This window comes from Lepisosteus platostomus, chromosome 4, assembly GCF_059453375.1.
Source record: "Lepisosteus platostomus isolate fLepPlt1 chromosome 4, fLepPlt1.hap1, whole genome shotgun sequence".
In the NCBI taxonomy this organism is placed as follows: Eukaryota; Metazoa; Chordata; class Actinopteri; order Semionotiformes; family Lepisosteidae; genus Lepisosteus; species Lepisosteus platostomus.
Window position 1 is genome coordinate 26,031,667 of NC_142614.1, and position 16,632 is coordinate 26,048,298.

Here is a 16,632-nt window from a genome sequence, read left to right on the forward strand (position 1 = left end):
TTTTTACGGCTGTTTTTAAGTGACTTGAGACCGTCTCCTGGCGAATCACTGGTCTGTTAAGTGTTATACCTTATTTCTGGTGTTTATCAAACTTGTTAGATAAATCGCAAGGCAAAACCATATTCATACGTCTGATTTCGATATATGATCTTGTTATATTTTAAATGTAATAAAATGCATTTGTTGTTGGAATGCTAATGTACACTTATACGGCGTTGAAACTATTGGGTACCCTACTAATTAATATTTATTCAACAGTAGTGCTTTGTTTTGAATAAACTGAGGTTCAGAAAGTTTAGCTAGATCGTAAATGTTTTGAAACCACTTGGTAACATTTTTCAAAGGTGAAAATAAATAAATAAACGGGTTTAATTTGAAATCTAGTATTTGCAGGAGGCTTGTATAATGCTTTTGTCTGTAATTTATTTTAAATCCCCACACAACTTAGCAGAAATGATCCTTAACCTCTCTTCATTGTGGTTTAAAGGATTGGCTTAACATTTAGTGTCATACTCGCTGTATTTGCCTCTGTTTTATGTTGTGTTATATATAGGCATATTTACTGTATACACAGTGGTACATTTTTTTACATTAATAAAAACATTGTAAAAAAATTGGTCGTGCCTGGACAAATCCTTGGCACAGAGTAACATTCAGTATCTGGGTTACAGACTCCTAGCTGTGTTGTCTTCAAGCGCATGGTTTCACTTAAAGTAATGTGTTTTTTTTCCTCCGATTAGCTTGGTTGAGTCAGCGGGACTGCAAGCAACGATTCCTCACTTTGTCCATTTCAGCGTTTTGTTCTTCCTTGGTTACACTCAGCTAATGCGTGGCCTCAGAGATCAGCCTTATGTAAATTGCTGACCTAAAAATACCTTTAATGCTCAGGAAATAATTTTATTGTTCTAATTGCGTTTGCGTCTTAGTCATACAAATACAAATTGTTAGCTACGCCGAGTTTGTTAGTCAGTGTTTTTCCATTTCCAAACTTTGACACCTGGAGGCACAGAAGGACATTAAAAAAAACAACTATATGTCATTGACATTATTTCAGCCCTTTTCCCAAAAGTTGATAAAAACACAGCATGAGCTTGTATTTGTTCAGGGCAGCCCACATGAATGTAACCAGGACCTCTAGTTTTTTATATGACATTAGGTTTGAGAGACATCTCAAAACTAATGTGTTCCGTGTGCTGTCTGCTTGAGGCAATGCCATGAAAACCCAGCCTTGAACCCCGTTTCATGCTGCATGCTTCCTCTGCACCCTAAACCAAGGGGAAATTGTGGTTATGAAATAATTCAAGGAAAGAAAAATCACCTGTACAGGAGAGGTTCCTCATACTCGGGTTAGCATGAAAACCGATGAGAGTGCTGTGCCGGTGATCAGAGGTGTGAGGCAAGTTTAAGGGACTTTTGGCTGCTCAGTATTTGAAGGGGCATGGTCTCTCCTGCACTCCCTTTCACAGTTGTATTTTTTTAAAGCCGTGTTCCTAATGTTTTGCGTGTCGCATCTGTACTTGCTAGGTCAGTGTCACGATATTCATGTGTGCAGGAGTCGGTTAATGCTGCGCTTCTCTGTGAGCTGGCCGAGTGCTTCAGGGGCGTTGGATACCTGTGCTCACATGCCCTCCAGTACAGCAGATGCATTCCACACCAGCTCGCGCAGTCTGCGGGCCTTGTGTGGGAACGGTCCGACAGGAAGGACCGCGCTGTCAAAGAGCTGGGGCAACTGTCATGTGACAGGAGTGGGAAAATAACCTATAGATGACCTCTAGGTTTCTATAGAGAATTGGGGCATTTTTGTAGGGGCCTTTAGGTTATTTTTGTAAGCATGCTTTGGCAGGAAGTTCCCGTGCTCCGTATTGCCTCAGTGGTGAGAATGGAGCGCAGGTCAGCTCAGCCTGCGGAAACAAGAAGGTTTCTAGGGGCAGGTCCCTATATTCACAGCACAAACGTCACATCTTGCACCGTTTTGTAACGTTTTAGTACTGAAAGTTGTGGTACGGGTGAAATGAATTTCCAAAGCACCCCCAGTCATTTTGTCAACCAGATTAAGGAGGAGGTGTGACTCCACTGAAATAGAACTGATCAAATTTTGAAAAATCTTAAATTAAATTTTGCACCTGTGGATTCATACTGTACTTGCATCAGTAGAACCTCTTACTCTGAAGTAATCTGCAAGTTAAATATTGCAGATGTGGATAGTCTGCTGAACCAGTTGGACATCCTGTACTAACAGTAATAATTTTGCATGGAATTAGCGGTCATGACACTGAAAGAATGAAAAGAGAAAAGTGGAACAGAGTGAGCAGAAGTCATTCTCATACCTATGATGGAAAGCTGTTGCACGGACCAGAGGTATCCAAATACTTTGACCTGTATGGATGTCTGAAGTTAATCAACCATTGGTTCACACCAATGCAAACATTTTACTAATCACTAGTGGAAAGGGTTTTCACTCCCTTTGCAAATAAGGAGTAAACCTGTACCAAAATAAAAAGAAAATAAAGTGTCTTGTAGCCTTGCAACAGTAACTGTTGATGTTAATTAATTTTTAATGCATTGGTCAAATTGCTTTTTGCCACAGTTGTAGTATGACCTCCACATACATCTGTTACTTACGAGCTTGGTCTATGCGTTTATATGATATGGATTCCTTCCATCCATGTATTTTCTAATTGCTTTATCCAATACTGGGTGGTGGGGAGCTTGACCCCACCTGGCAAGCATTGGGCCCAAGGCAGGATACACTCTGGACAGGATGCCAGTCTATTACAACACACATGCAGACATGCACACACTCACACCAGGGCCAGTTCTCCTAGAAGCTAGCTAACCTACCAGTATGTCTTTGGACAGTGGGAGGAAATTGGAGGAACTGGAAACCAATGCGAGTTCTGGGAGAACAGATAAACTCTAAGCAGACAGACCGAGCAGACAACATCCCCAGGAGTTGAACCCGAGGCCTCAACACTATGAGGCAGTATTGTTAACCACAACTCCGTCTTGCCTCTCCTGATGCAGCTTATTTTTTCTGAATTGTCTTAATAATATTAAACTTTATTTATAGAGCACCTTACAAATAGCATCTCAAAGTGCTTTACAAGCCAAGCGTAAAAATAAAAATAAAATCTAAAATTAAGAGAGAGAGTTTCAGTTGTAAAGGAAAACGCAACATAAATACAGTAAAGCAACATAAATGTCAATTTATGCTTGAAAAAGAAATAAAAATGAGGAAAGTTGTAATAAAATACGAACAGTAAAAGACAAATAAAAAAGAAAGATAAATAGAACAAAGTTCTAAATTAAAAATATATGTTTTCAAATGTCAGGTAACATAAATTTGGCAATTTTTGAGATTCTGTCAGGATATTATGTGCATCAATAATGAAGACATTTTCATTATTATACCAATGTTTTTTTTATTTCCTACCCTTTCAGTTTGGCATCACTAATTTGTTAATAGCTTTCCTTACTGCTACAGGTCTCTTATTAGCAAGGGAGAAAAATTAAGTCAACATGCACACATCCACTGAAAGTGTGTTGTGAGTCCAGGCCAGTCTCTTCTTACACTGAGAGCACAAAGCACTACCATCCAGGACCTGGACAAATACAGCTCTCACAGATCACAATCCTAGCCCACAGACTGTCCATTGACAAACAGAGGATATCTTTGTTTTGAGTGGTTTTGTAAAATGCAGACTAAACACTTAAATTCTTCCAAAAGCAACATATTAAAGCTGACTTAAGAACATGACGCTATTGTGAACAGTAGCAATTTTTAAACCTTGTATGGGGTAAAGCTTCTTGGCAAACTAGGAGTGTTATGTGATTTTAATTTTATATGCATTCTGAGTGCAAAAAAGGACTAAGGTCAAATTTCAGGGTAATGTATTTTGACAAGCCCAGTGTCCAGTTTTTACATCCTTGTTCTTAACCATTTTTTAAAGATAACTGTTAATTAAAATGTGTTTGGTGAACTTTGGCAAATATATAATCTTGTTTTTTTTTGGTATTAAAATTGGAAAACAATGTTTTAAAATGTTATTTAAAAATTATGTTCAGTTTGCCTGATGTCATTAGTCTTTTATTTCGCGTGGCAAAAAGTAATATGGTGAGCCTTTATTGTTATAGCTGCAATTTGTTTTCATTGTTTCTGCTCTTTCAAATAAAAAAGCAGCATGGCTTCTGGAAAAAATATTCAGTTAAAATAATATTAGAAAGTAAATTGCATTTTTAAATGATTGCAGATATGTATACTGAATGAGTAAAACAGAATGTATCGTGTCACTGAGTAGATCTGCAATTCTTATATTCTGTACTGACAACTAAAGCAGATAGAACTACTGCTGGTTTTTAAATGTTTCACAGTACCTTCATGCTGAGCATCAGAAGAAACATATCACTCTTTTTATGTACATAGAGTTTTAGAAAAATAATGTATGTTGATTTTGGTTAGTCATTAAATGTTTTGGCATCATTTTGAATAATTGATCATTCAAGACTGACTGTGATGCGCTCTAGTGACTTTGTGGTATAACTTTTAAATTACACTATTAGTGAGGGCGTTGATTGGGCAACTAGGTGAGGTGAGGAGTTGATGTTATTCAAGAAAGGGACCAATTCTCCAGTGTTTAGGAGAATAAAGCCTTTGTTTCATCACTACAGGTGGATTCGTCAGGGATGGAACTAAGTCCTCTTTAGCAATGAGCCAAGGTCTTGTGTAAACCACACTGATGGACTTCAGTGAGAGTGGTGCACAGATCCAGAAAGATATAAAATAGTGGTCTGGACAACAGACCAATCAATGGAGATGTTCAAGTGTGTTTAGTTTCTGCAGAACTCCACTTGTAGTGATTGATGGCAGGCCTGATCCCAAAGAGATGACTTCTGGGTCTGTAAAAGACAAACTGTGGTCTGCAGGTATCACAAGAATATCTGGGATATTCTCAGTTCTAGGATATGAGAATGAGCAGCTGGTCCAGCTGGATGATAGAAGCTCACTTTCACTGTTGATATGTTGTGGAAAACCTGCCATGCTCAGTTAAGCCACCATTTCCTTGATATTCTGTTTTGACAAAGTCGATAATATATTCAAAAACAGACCTTTCTGTGGCCTTATGTGTAAATTTAGATTTCAAAGTATTTAAATATGCCTTCACTTTCAGCTTGGTTTTTAATACTGGGACATATATGAGTAGCTTTGGAGTGTCTGGGATTGTCTTCGCTTCCCTTAATACTTAGTTTATGACACCTTTCCACTCTTTCACTGTAGAACACAGTATGTAAATGGAATGCCATCATTCCCCTTTTTCAGTTAAGTAAGGTGTCATGATTTGTTTATTGTATGGCAGTCGAAGATGTAATTCTGCTCTCCAACTGCATTTTTCTATTGGATGTAGCAAAAAAATATTTCTCTGCCTGGCTTCCAAAATCCTCTTTTCCATGATGCAAATTATTATTATTATAATTTTTTTTATGGTATTCAGAATGTGGTGTTTCCATCTGAGAAATAGAAAAGGTCTTGGGTGAGGAGTGTGTTCTTTCACACAGATGATTTTCTTTCAGACAGATATCATTTGTAAGAGGAGCATCGCCACACTGTCATGTAGCCTGCAATCTGAAATCAGCAACACTGAGATGTTAGAGAACCTTCCACCTCCATTGTCATAGTCGCAGACAAATAGATGTAAAACTGCTTAATCATTGGTCCATTGAACATTTTCTGATATAAGGACAACATTCTGATTTGAAGGATTATTTTACTTGTTGGCAAATGGATGACTTTTGCTTTACATGGGTGTTGTACAGGTAATAGCCTTATTTACATTTTGATTAATAAAAATATTAAATTGTAATAATACCTAAAACTAATATGCACATAATATCATTTAGTGTGATGCTTGTGCTTGCTTTTCTCTTAGCTTGACACTTTAAGAAGCTTGTAAGTTGCTGAGTGTTCAGCTGTTAACTATCTATGGGAGGAACAAAGACCAGACTTCAGGTGTGAAAATACCTGTTCACAGAGGTATGCTGATCCATAAGTTCCATTAGGAGACGCTGTAATTGCTATCGGTAGCCCCATATGTGTTTTGCAGATCCCAGAACTTTGAGTTCCTTAAGTCCGAGCACTGTAATTCAAATAGTTGAAGTGAAAAATCCACGTCTCTGGTATCAAAGATGTCTAGTTTAATCGGAAGAGAAAACATTGGTCTGAAAGGTTGAAAATCCTGAAATCTGAGAAAATTCTCTCACAACAGAGCACGGCCTTTCTGTTGAACAAATGCAAAGGCTGAAATGAGCAAACATGTAACTTTGCTTTCTTAACTACTGCCATTTTGTCTAGAATGTTGGCCCTTACACTTAACTGTAAAACATGTTATCAGTGGTATGGATTGCGAGTTCTCCTGTGAAAACAATATGCTAGCTCCAATAAAAAATAATGCAGTAAGATCACTTTATTGGCCATATCCAATTTCTTGCATTAGGAATTTGTCTTTTCGCATACCTCGGCTTGCTGTCCATGAGACACACAGGCACACAGACGGAGAGAAGCTTGGGGTCAGAGCGCAGGGTCAGCCATTTATACGGCGTCTCTGGAGCAGTTGGGGTTAAGGGCCTTGCTCAGGGGCCCAACGGAGCAGGATTCACAATTTGGTAAATAAACCAAATTGTTTTTTTTTCTATTCCAAAGATCTTTCCTTGACTAGCATGTTGTAGAGAATTACAGAAGAGTCCAGCATAGTTTTTATTGTTTTTTAATCTAATTGTAGGTTATTATTGCATGTGCTGTAAATCGTGAAGAGGAGCAACAAAAAAGATAGAAATGTATTTCTGTTTGAGTTTATCACTTAAGTTGTGTAAAAATCTAAGGGAATTCACTTTCTAAAGAGACTGTAAATGGCAGGGCACATTCTGCAAGATATACAATAAGTGGCATACAGTATATATCACACTTTGGCTCATGTTGAAATAGCCATAGGGGCCATGTGTTTGTACGCTATTGGATATATATTTTGCAGGTGATGCTGTGGTTTCTGCTGCAGCAAAAGTTGCCTGGTGTGTGCGATTAGGGGACATGTGTTATTATTTAATCTACGACGTTTGTCTTTCCTTGTGCTGAGGCATTGGCGAGGGAAAAGAAGTAAAATATTCCTTTAATATATTTCCAGAGTAAAATATTATTTTAATATATTTCCATTCGTGGTGTAGACGTTTCCTATTATTATCCCAGAGACACTTTTCTTTATTCTTTATTGTTCTTTTTCTGTTGCAATATTAAAATAAAGTTTTATTATGGTACCCTCCATATAAATGTTCTGTTCTGTTTCTGGGACTGTCTAAAAACCTGTGCCTACAATTCTTTCTGTTCATCTTCTTTAATTGAATCTGGTCATTTTTATAATTTTATTAAATCCTCTCTTTATCCTTAATATTTTTCTTAATTTCATTAGAGTTTTGGGCCAATGCTTTTCTAGTATTTAATTTGGCTCTGTGCTTTAGGTGGAATATCTTTAAAATGTTGCCATTAATTCTGTAGTGACTTTGTATCCATTCTACTTCCCTTAAGCTCTGTCTCATTCCTTCAGTGCTGAAATTGTATACATTTATTCTGAACTCTACCTGTAAGCCTTCGCTTTAAAAAATACAAGTACTATTTTATGGTCACAGTTTATGAATGTTTCTCTCATTCTCGACTCTGTAATATTTACTCTTATTTAATTTTTTAAAAAGCCTCCATCACTAAAGGTGTTTCTTCTGGTAGATGCTCTGACAAACAAAACGGTCATTAACTTTATCTACTGTTTTGGTTTCTTCTGCTGGTATTCCTGTTGGTTTTCCCAGCCTACCTGAGCAATATTAAAATCCCTCATCAAAACCACTTCTTCCTTTTAATGTATTTTCTTATTATTTTCTTATTTCATTATACAGTGTTAATTGACGTATAACAATAGCAATAATAATAATTAAAATCATTTGGATAATAATAATCATTAAAATAATTAAAATGATAAAATTAAGATAACATTTGGAGGCAGACATTCCAGTTAACATGACTATTCTTCTGTTTCCATTTTCCTATTTTCCTCGCAGCAATCCTGGTCCCGGAGAGGTGGTCTGCCTGCAGGCTTTCAAAGTTTTTTCAAAGCAGCAGCACCTTTAACTGGGAGGAACTGTTCAATCTCTCCAGTTAAGCCAGTAATCATCTGTTTTAGAGTTAGAATGAAAGAACCAAGACCACCATTGGACACTTGTGGTCTGCAATGTCAATATTAACTAAGTAGTTAAGATGAGATAACTTTATTGGCCATATACTGTACAATTTCTTGTATTAGGAATTTGTTTTTTCGCATACCCCAGCTTGCTCTCCATGAGACACATGGACAGGGAGAGAAGCTTAAGGTAAGAGCGCAAGGTCAGCCATTTATACAGCACCCCTGGAGCAGTTGGGGTTTAGGGCCTTGCTCAGAGGCCCAATGGAGTAGGATTCCTCTGCCAGCCACAGGATTCGAACCAGCAATCTTTCAGCCACAGGTGCAGATCCTTAGCAACAGAGCCACCGCACCACCCCAGTCAATTGCAAAGTTGCCTTAGTTGTAAATATCCGTTACCTAAAAATCCGTTACCTAAATGCTTTATCTGCATTTGTAGACACCACTGAAGATTTCTAAGCCATGCAGCACTTTTAAATTATCCAAAAGTAGCTTAGTTTTCTTTACATTAATGGATTTAATGTGATGATACATTTAACAGGGCAGCACAGTGGTTAATATTGCTAACAGGCTCACTCCTGGACCTAGGATGTTATCTGTGTGGAGGTTGTATATTGTGTCCGTTTCCTTCCATAGTCCAAAAAGATATTGGTGGGTTAATTCGCTTCTGCGAAAGTTGGCTCCAGTGCGAGGGTGTGTGTGCCTGTCTGCCCTGTGATGGCTACCTGTCCAGGGTGGCTACCCTGCAACCCTGAATTCAAAGAAGTGATTAGAAAAGGGATGGATAAACTTAACCTACAAGCTTCATGAAACACTTGGTCAAAAACCCTTGGTCAAAGCAATGTCCAATCAGTAAAAAATAAATTGTTTAATTTGTCCACTTGTAGCTAGTTTTTTTTTTTGCTTTGAAGCAAGACAATTTGTGCTTCCTGGAAACAGGAAATGTTCTCACTTTGAGTTTTGGATTGCTTGGAGATTGGACAAGGTTTTTTATTGTTGCATAATGGAAATGCTGACATTGTGAACAGAATTGTAATAAACCATTGCATTTGTGAAAAGCAGAAATAATTCTGCAAGGTAATTTTTCCAAACTTCTTCTGAACTTGTTACACTTTTGGTAATAGCTGAGGTATTCAAACAAGATAGATGGGACATAATATAGAATTTATTTTGGCAGTTGTGATTTGAAGCAATCTGAGTTTCAATTTTTTCTTTTTGTCTCAAGTGAAGATCTCATGAAAAACTGTCAGTGATTTGTTCACTTGAGGATATAAATGATTAGGTCTTTGAAGAGTTTCTAGAGAAGCAAAATGATCATTCTGGAACAAGTTTTAAGTTAGAAATAAGAGTTTCAAACAAGCACCTGAAATTTAAAGCTCTCAATGAACTGTAACTAAATCTTATGATTCACCATGGAATTCAGTATTTAATAGAATCAAAAAGTAAATTTGTGACTTTGTACAAATATTGGTCACACTTGTCCCAAACAGTTACATGTTTGCGACATGCATAATGCATAATGTTCACATTTATTCATACTGTGACAATGTTTTGTGAAACATTTGACTTCAAAAATCAAAAAAGGTACGTAACCGTATGAATTTGAACATTTTTCCATACAGAACCTACACAGTTCTCCAGCTGTAGTTTTGCTGTCTTGACCATTTGGTGCATGCTTTGCATTGTTGTCATGAGTGACCAAACTTGAGCTTCATCACAAAAGACCCCAGTTTATCCTGATAAACCTTGGAAGCCATTTCCCTTAATTCTGACAAGGACACCAGTAGCAGAAGATGCAGAACAGATCTATTTCTTTTTTCACAGAACGGATGACATTGTTTTTCCACATGAGGTTTACATTTCTGTGGTAATCATGGTGCCCTGGTGAAACTGCTGAAAATCTCAATCTTTATTTCATCCAGATGCATCATGTGGTCCCATTTGACTCAGGAGTCAAATTAGCTGCCGTTTGGCAATTTCATGTCTTTTCTTTTCTTGTTGGCATGGAGCTCTGTCATAGACCCCAGATTCATGACGTCAACCTCGACTAGTATTCTTGGAGACATTGTGTCATGTTGATGCAGGAGGTTTTTGAGAATTCCCAGTTGTTGTCCTTGGGTGTGAATTATTTCCAAACCACTTTCCTGACTAGCACATTTGGCTAATCCTTTCTTATGGCCTCTTTTTTTGGTGGGGTAGTAACCATTCCATTAGACTTGAACATTTTGGAGACTGACACCATAGTTAAAACGTTTTTTTTAGACATAATTGGAATTGTTGAGGTTGCTAATCTTTTACCTCACATCTTCAGACAATTCTCTGATTCTGTTTTAAAATCAAGTGGTTTTTATGGTGACTTCTGGAAACTTCTTGAGATTTTTTTAAACTACCAGATGAGTACAAATCATTAGGGATTGGGAGCTTAAATTTATTTTCAACATATTTGTAGCCTATGAAAGAAATGAACATTGGACATTTACAAATCTATCTAATGATTCTTTTATGTTTATGCTGTAGATATATTTAGTAGATAATGTACAGTAAGTTTTATAATCACCCTTTAAGAAACATACTGTTATGGACAGCACATTTCAAGTTAGAATTTTGGAGGCTATAGTAAATAATGAAGTTCCACCATGACAAAAATATTACTTTGTATTGCTAGTTGATTGGAATTTTTTTTTCCTTAATGGAACATTAAATTGTATTTGTAGTTTTGTGAATAAGAAGCCAGTATATTCTTCAGACATAATCATTTTCATAGTGGGTTCATATTTTAGTTGCGGTGCATCAAAGTCTTATGAATTCTTAACAGCTTGTATATTGTTTTATTTTTCTTATTCACCCACAGTTGTCTTTGGAGAAATAGTCTACCTTCTCATTGGGATTGTGTATGTGTGTATAAAGTATGTTCATTTACATTCTGAGCCATTCTTTTCTGAAGGTAATTACAATTAGCAGTCAGCAGTGAGTTTGAAATTCTACTACTTTTGTTAAAATATAGGTACTTCAAAGTCTAGTATATACAAATAATATTTCAAGCAGCAGAAATCCCTGTGGTAGCAGAAGTCCTCGTGCAAACTATGAAGCTGGTGTAATATGATATGTCTAGAGTAATATTGTGAGACCAGACACCTAAAACGATTACAGCCTGAATTTATAGAGCTCAACTCTTAATACATAAGTTCTATTTTTCTTAGTGTTAATAAATGAGCAGTAAAGCATCCTTATGTACAGTATGTTGTGAAATAATGTTAATTGACTAATGATAATATCCTAAGAGCAAAGATGTCTGGTCTGCTGTCTCTTCTATACATTTTGAACTTAATAGTTTTGACCTTTAGAGATATCTGCTTTGTTTTGTATTATTCTTGCCACATAATTTTATTTTTCAGAAACAAATCAAGGCAAGAAATCCAATTAGTCATGTTCATCAATGTAGCCTTTTGCTGAAGCATGGTTGAAAAATTCATAATGCTGCTTTTTGTATTTTGGTAGAACAACTGTGTGCTTAGAGGTACAGTATTTAATCTAAACAATATTTTGTTTATAAAATGTAGTTTTATTATATTACAAGGTGTTTTTCACTCACTACGTTCTGTTTTTTTTTAAATAAGCTATTAACTACTGGTTATATCAGTCAATTGTTTTGTGAAGCAACTAAGAATAGGACAAATTAACTTATTTGTGATTTCACTTATTTACATTTTTGGCACGGTGAAACACAAAACTCATTTTTACACTTAGTATTGTTAAAAAGGACAAAACATTTTTTTTACTTAAAACAAAATTTGAAATCCTGTTTATTTAGGACAAATACACAATGTTTGCAACAATATGCTTCTTACAGGATGTTTTCAACTTACATTAAAATTAAATTAACAAAATAGAAGTTGCTTCCGAAAACAAATTCATATTGCAACCACTAGTGGCTCCATATTAAAATCTAAATCATCTCTATGGAAGAATACATGTATAATTTTAGTTTACAAGTAGACTGTTTCAGTTTACTCAATTTCAGTTTAAAAACATGCTGGCAGCAGGAAAATTACAGAGCTAATTCTATATATACTTATTAGGCAGTAATTTTTAATTACTCTTAAAACATTCTATTAAGGAATTCTTTTTTATGAGTTTGAGTAGACGCTTCTCCTAAACTGGCAGATTTTCTCAAATCTAATAGAACAAGTAGGAGGGGATGAATTATTTGAATTAAAAAATATCTACTCATTGAAGCTGCAATATTCTTTCTGCGAGTGGCAGCAATTCTAAAATAAGCCAGCTCTAGTAAAACATTTTTTTTTATATGTGAAAGCTAAAATTGGGCTGTGTAATGGGGTTGAGGCTGTTTTTAAAAGGCTTCGTACTACAATCTTACCTGCTGTGACCTTTCATTAAAGGCTAATTGACAGATCACCACCTCTAACAGAAGCGTTAAACTGGACTAATAGAGACATAACCTCACTAAGGACTCAAATCCTTCACTAAGCTGCAGGACCACCTGACTAGTTTTTACACTCGCAGTGTCCCTCTAGCACTGTATACGACGGTCGGCTTCTTTTCCTCAAACTATTTGTTGCAGATGCATACAGTATGTGCTTTTGTAATTTGGTTTCCATCATAACGCTTTGAAATAGGAGTTATTTCAGGTCATTGAAGCTTTCACTTGGTTGAGAACACAGGACTTCTGTTTGCTCTGATCATGCACTGATGTTACCTCCATGATTTTACAGAAGAATGCAGTTAATCTCTTTAGAGACAGGCTAACAAGAATATAATTTCTTTTCTTATGCATTGCATTATCACCACAGGTTTCTGAAGCACAAAATGAAGGTATATATTTTACTCATACCGAAGTATTGTTTATAACATGTTCAATTTCGTGCCATCTCAGTAGTGTCCTTTATGCTATGTGATGGTTGGCTGAAACACGTTTGTTGCCAAATTACTGTAAATTTCTGCAGCTATAAAATACAATATGTTATTTCAATGTTTAGGGTATGAACGTGTACAATATAAAAAGACAGTATTTGCAGTAAGAGCTGCAAGAACTCCACAGAGTAAATTCCATAGCGCGCCAACCGATGAGCACGCCTGGCAATGTGTATTTGCGAATCCACCAGTGCTAAAATCCTGGTCGACTCTATGGCACGGTGCACGCTGGACAGAACAGTGGCCCAACACTGGTTGATGATGTAAATTGAAAAACTTTCAATTGATGATGGTTTTGTTTACTGCTGTTGTATGTTTCTAACTTTTTGGATTTCTTCTTTAAAACTGTTGATTTTTGTTTCTTTCAAATCTATTTTACTATGACAAAACCAGAATGCCGAAATCATTTCTCTAAAACAAGTGCAAAAAATACTTTTTATGATGTGTTAAAAAAGTTAGGTATAAGAACACTGAAGTTATAAATAGGGTAAATGTTTAGTTTATAATCTCAGATTTCTGTCCTCCAGGGCCTGACTATCAATTGCCTCTGAACAAAACGCTCATTAATAAAGGACTCTCAGAAGATGTGAAGAGGACCTCTTGGAAGTGTGAAACACATTTCTGGGAATACGGCCCTAGATTCTTACGGCTTCTGCAAGCAGCCATGACAACAACATTCCTATGAGAATTTGGTTCTGTTTAGTGAACAAAACATCCCCTCTCCTTTTTGATTAACCAGTTTGATAGCCGTGAATTCACCAGGATCCAAAGATTTAGATGTGTCTCTGGAAAAAATCAAAATAGGATTTTTTTTCAAAAATGTAAAGCTAAAGTGGTTATAGTTGTTTTGTAATACATACATAGTTGCATGCTAAGGAAATCCTTCCAGTCAGATTGCTTTATCAGCAAGTGGTGTTTCAGAACCCTTAACCTCCCACGAGAACAAAAAATGTAGTTTTAGACAGTATAATGTTTTGTGTAGGAGGATGTACTGTAGTAAAAAAATCCTTGTATCCTTTTATTTCTTTGTATGTGTGTAATCATCTAGTTGAATCTCAAAGGTAAACATTTTAACATATGTCTAGGTAAATGCCGTCTACTTCAGGATCAAAACATTTTTTGTGAAAAAAGTAAATGTGCGACAAGAAGAAAATGCAGTTAACATTAGCTGGTATTTTCTCTAACATGTTAAAAACATGTCTGAAAGGACTGAACAACAGGAAGAAATTTAATAAGTGTAATGACTGATGAGGATCACCCAGCTGGATGTAGTCAGTCCCTTCCAATGTGTAAATTGCTTTGGGATCCTTGGTGGTAAAATAGATCTGTACAAATGCAAATATTTAGAATATGATTTTGTAATTTCCGTTACATTAATAACTCCATTCTGGTGGAGCTGCAGTACAGTATATAATTATACTGTGTTAGTCTTTGTTCTCATTTATCCCTGGATCCGTTAGGCAATCTCTCAAGATCCACCAATGGATCCTAGTTCTCCTGTTGACCCCCACTTCTCTGTGCTTATGCTTGTGCAGCCACGAGACATGCAGTAGGCCTTCATCTCCTCAGACGGAACAGGAGCTGTGCCAGCCACACTCTTATGGACTCTGAGGCACACTCAACAGGGAATGTATACCTTGAATATAAATACAGCCATCTTAGCAGGGCTCCAAATTGTATCTTGGGAGTTGTAGTCCTTTATAACCAAGAAGAACCGCAGATTTCCCAGGAGAGGTTCTGAAGCGCATAATGTTTTCCATCCATGAGAACTAATACTGGGAAGAGTCCAGACTTCTTCATGTTTAGCTGAAACACGGCATCATAAAAATGACACATTTTTGCTAAAGTAGGTTCTTCCCCCTGGGCATCTTTATTTGGCTCAAGCCAGTGTATGTCGTGGGTAGGTGTGGGCTGGTAGTTGTACACCAACTCAAAATGCTGAGACCTACCTGTACATGTGCCAGTTTTTGAAGCATTTGAATGCCTGGCACTGCTAAATTGTCTCCAGCTTTTGTGGTTGTATACGGGTCGTCAAAGATGTGAGATTCTGTGTTTTTCTGTTTGGCATTCCTGGTGCCTAATATCGCAATGCTTTTAATTGTAAGAGATGTTTATATATATATATGGTTTATAGTTTTTGTTTCGTATTCATATTTCGTATTCCCCACACAGACTGTTGACTCGCATCTTTTTGCCACAGTTCTGTATTCTCTTTTTTTTGCTTTAGTTAGCATTTGAAAATGCCCACACAAAATACAGATACCTGATCTGTGCTTTGCCTCTTAGTGACCTGCACGTCACAGCATTGTGGATCATCTAGCCGTTTGTTTTGATCTGGTCGTTCTGTTTACTACTTGCTGCCTTAAGCCTGCTATAAAGTTTCACAGCATCAGGCCTTTAAGTTCAGAATTGTTTTCTAAATCCAGCTAGACCTGAGGACACCATTACCCTTCTCTTTGTAGCATTTTAGATTGCCTGGGATCAGAACAAAAAACAAAGTAGTTGACTTTATAAATGACTCTCCTTGGTAGATGAATCAACTTTGCTACATGAGATCTCATCGGCAACCCCAGTCTAAATGGAGGGATACCTGCCTGTCTGTTCATTTACAGTACTTGCTTTCCAAGAGTGCCAGTAGCCCCACAGTAATACACTGTCACAAGTTCACTTTTTTGGAGAATCTAATGAAAGGAAGAATAATCCTCAAACCATCCATCCCTTTCCTAACCGTAATATCACAGGGCACACACAGACACAAACGCACGACACCAGACTCTCATACCAGGGTCAGTTTTCCCAGAAACCGATTAACCTTCAGTATCAGCGTGTCTTTGGACTGCGGGAGAAAACTGAAGTACCCGGAGTTCCCATGCAAACACAGGAAGAACATACAAACTCCACACAGACAGCATCCCAAGAATTGAACCCAGGGCCCCAGCCTCGCAAGACCGCAATGCTAATCACTGTGCCACCATGCCTCCCCTGTGTCTATATCATTTGTAGTTATGTTGGATTTGCATAATTTCATAATGAAATCTTCCTATCATAAAGACCAATTGATAAACCCAAAACTGATGCTAAAAACAATTTGTTAATTAACACTGGTGATATCATTTGAAAATCCTCTCCTGTGTGTTTCATTAAAACTGGTGGCTATTTTGTAAAAATATTTTTGTGAACTGACTTGTCTTTATGAGAGGTTCTGCAAAGGCTAGATGTTTGATGTGGTGAAACAAATGTTTAGATACACTCTGAGATTATCCTGAAGGTGATGTTATCATCAGTAACTTGATATAATCTCTTATGCTGTGTCAATTGGTATGTTGAAATTCTCCCCGTGTGTACTTGTCCTGGGATGGTCTGCTGTCCCTTATGTTTCCGAGATATCTCGAAGGAATACCTGGTTTGGGACTGCTGTGTTCCTTACCAGGCTTTCTGTAAATAGACAAAGGGATTATGGATTATCACTTGGGAAATATGGATCTTT

General features: G+C 36.8%; 1 protein-coding gene across 2 annotated transcripts in view; it reads left to right on the top strand.

The window, feature by feature from the left end:
• The window catches only part of psd3l (pleckstrin and Sec7 domain containing 3, like), a 241,572-nt gene that overhangs the window by 25,142 nt on the left and 199,798 nt on the right, over window positions 1–16,632 (top strand). The gene's annotated exons all lie outside the window — the stretch shown is intronic.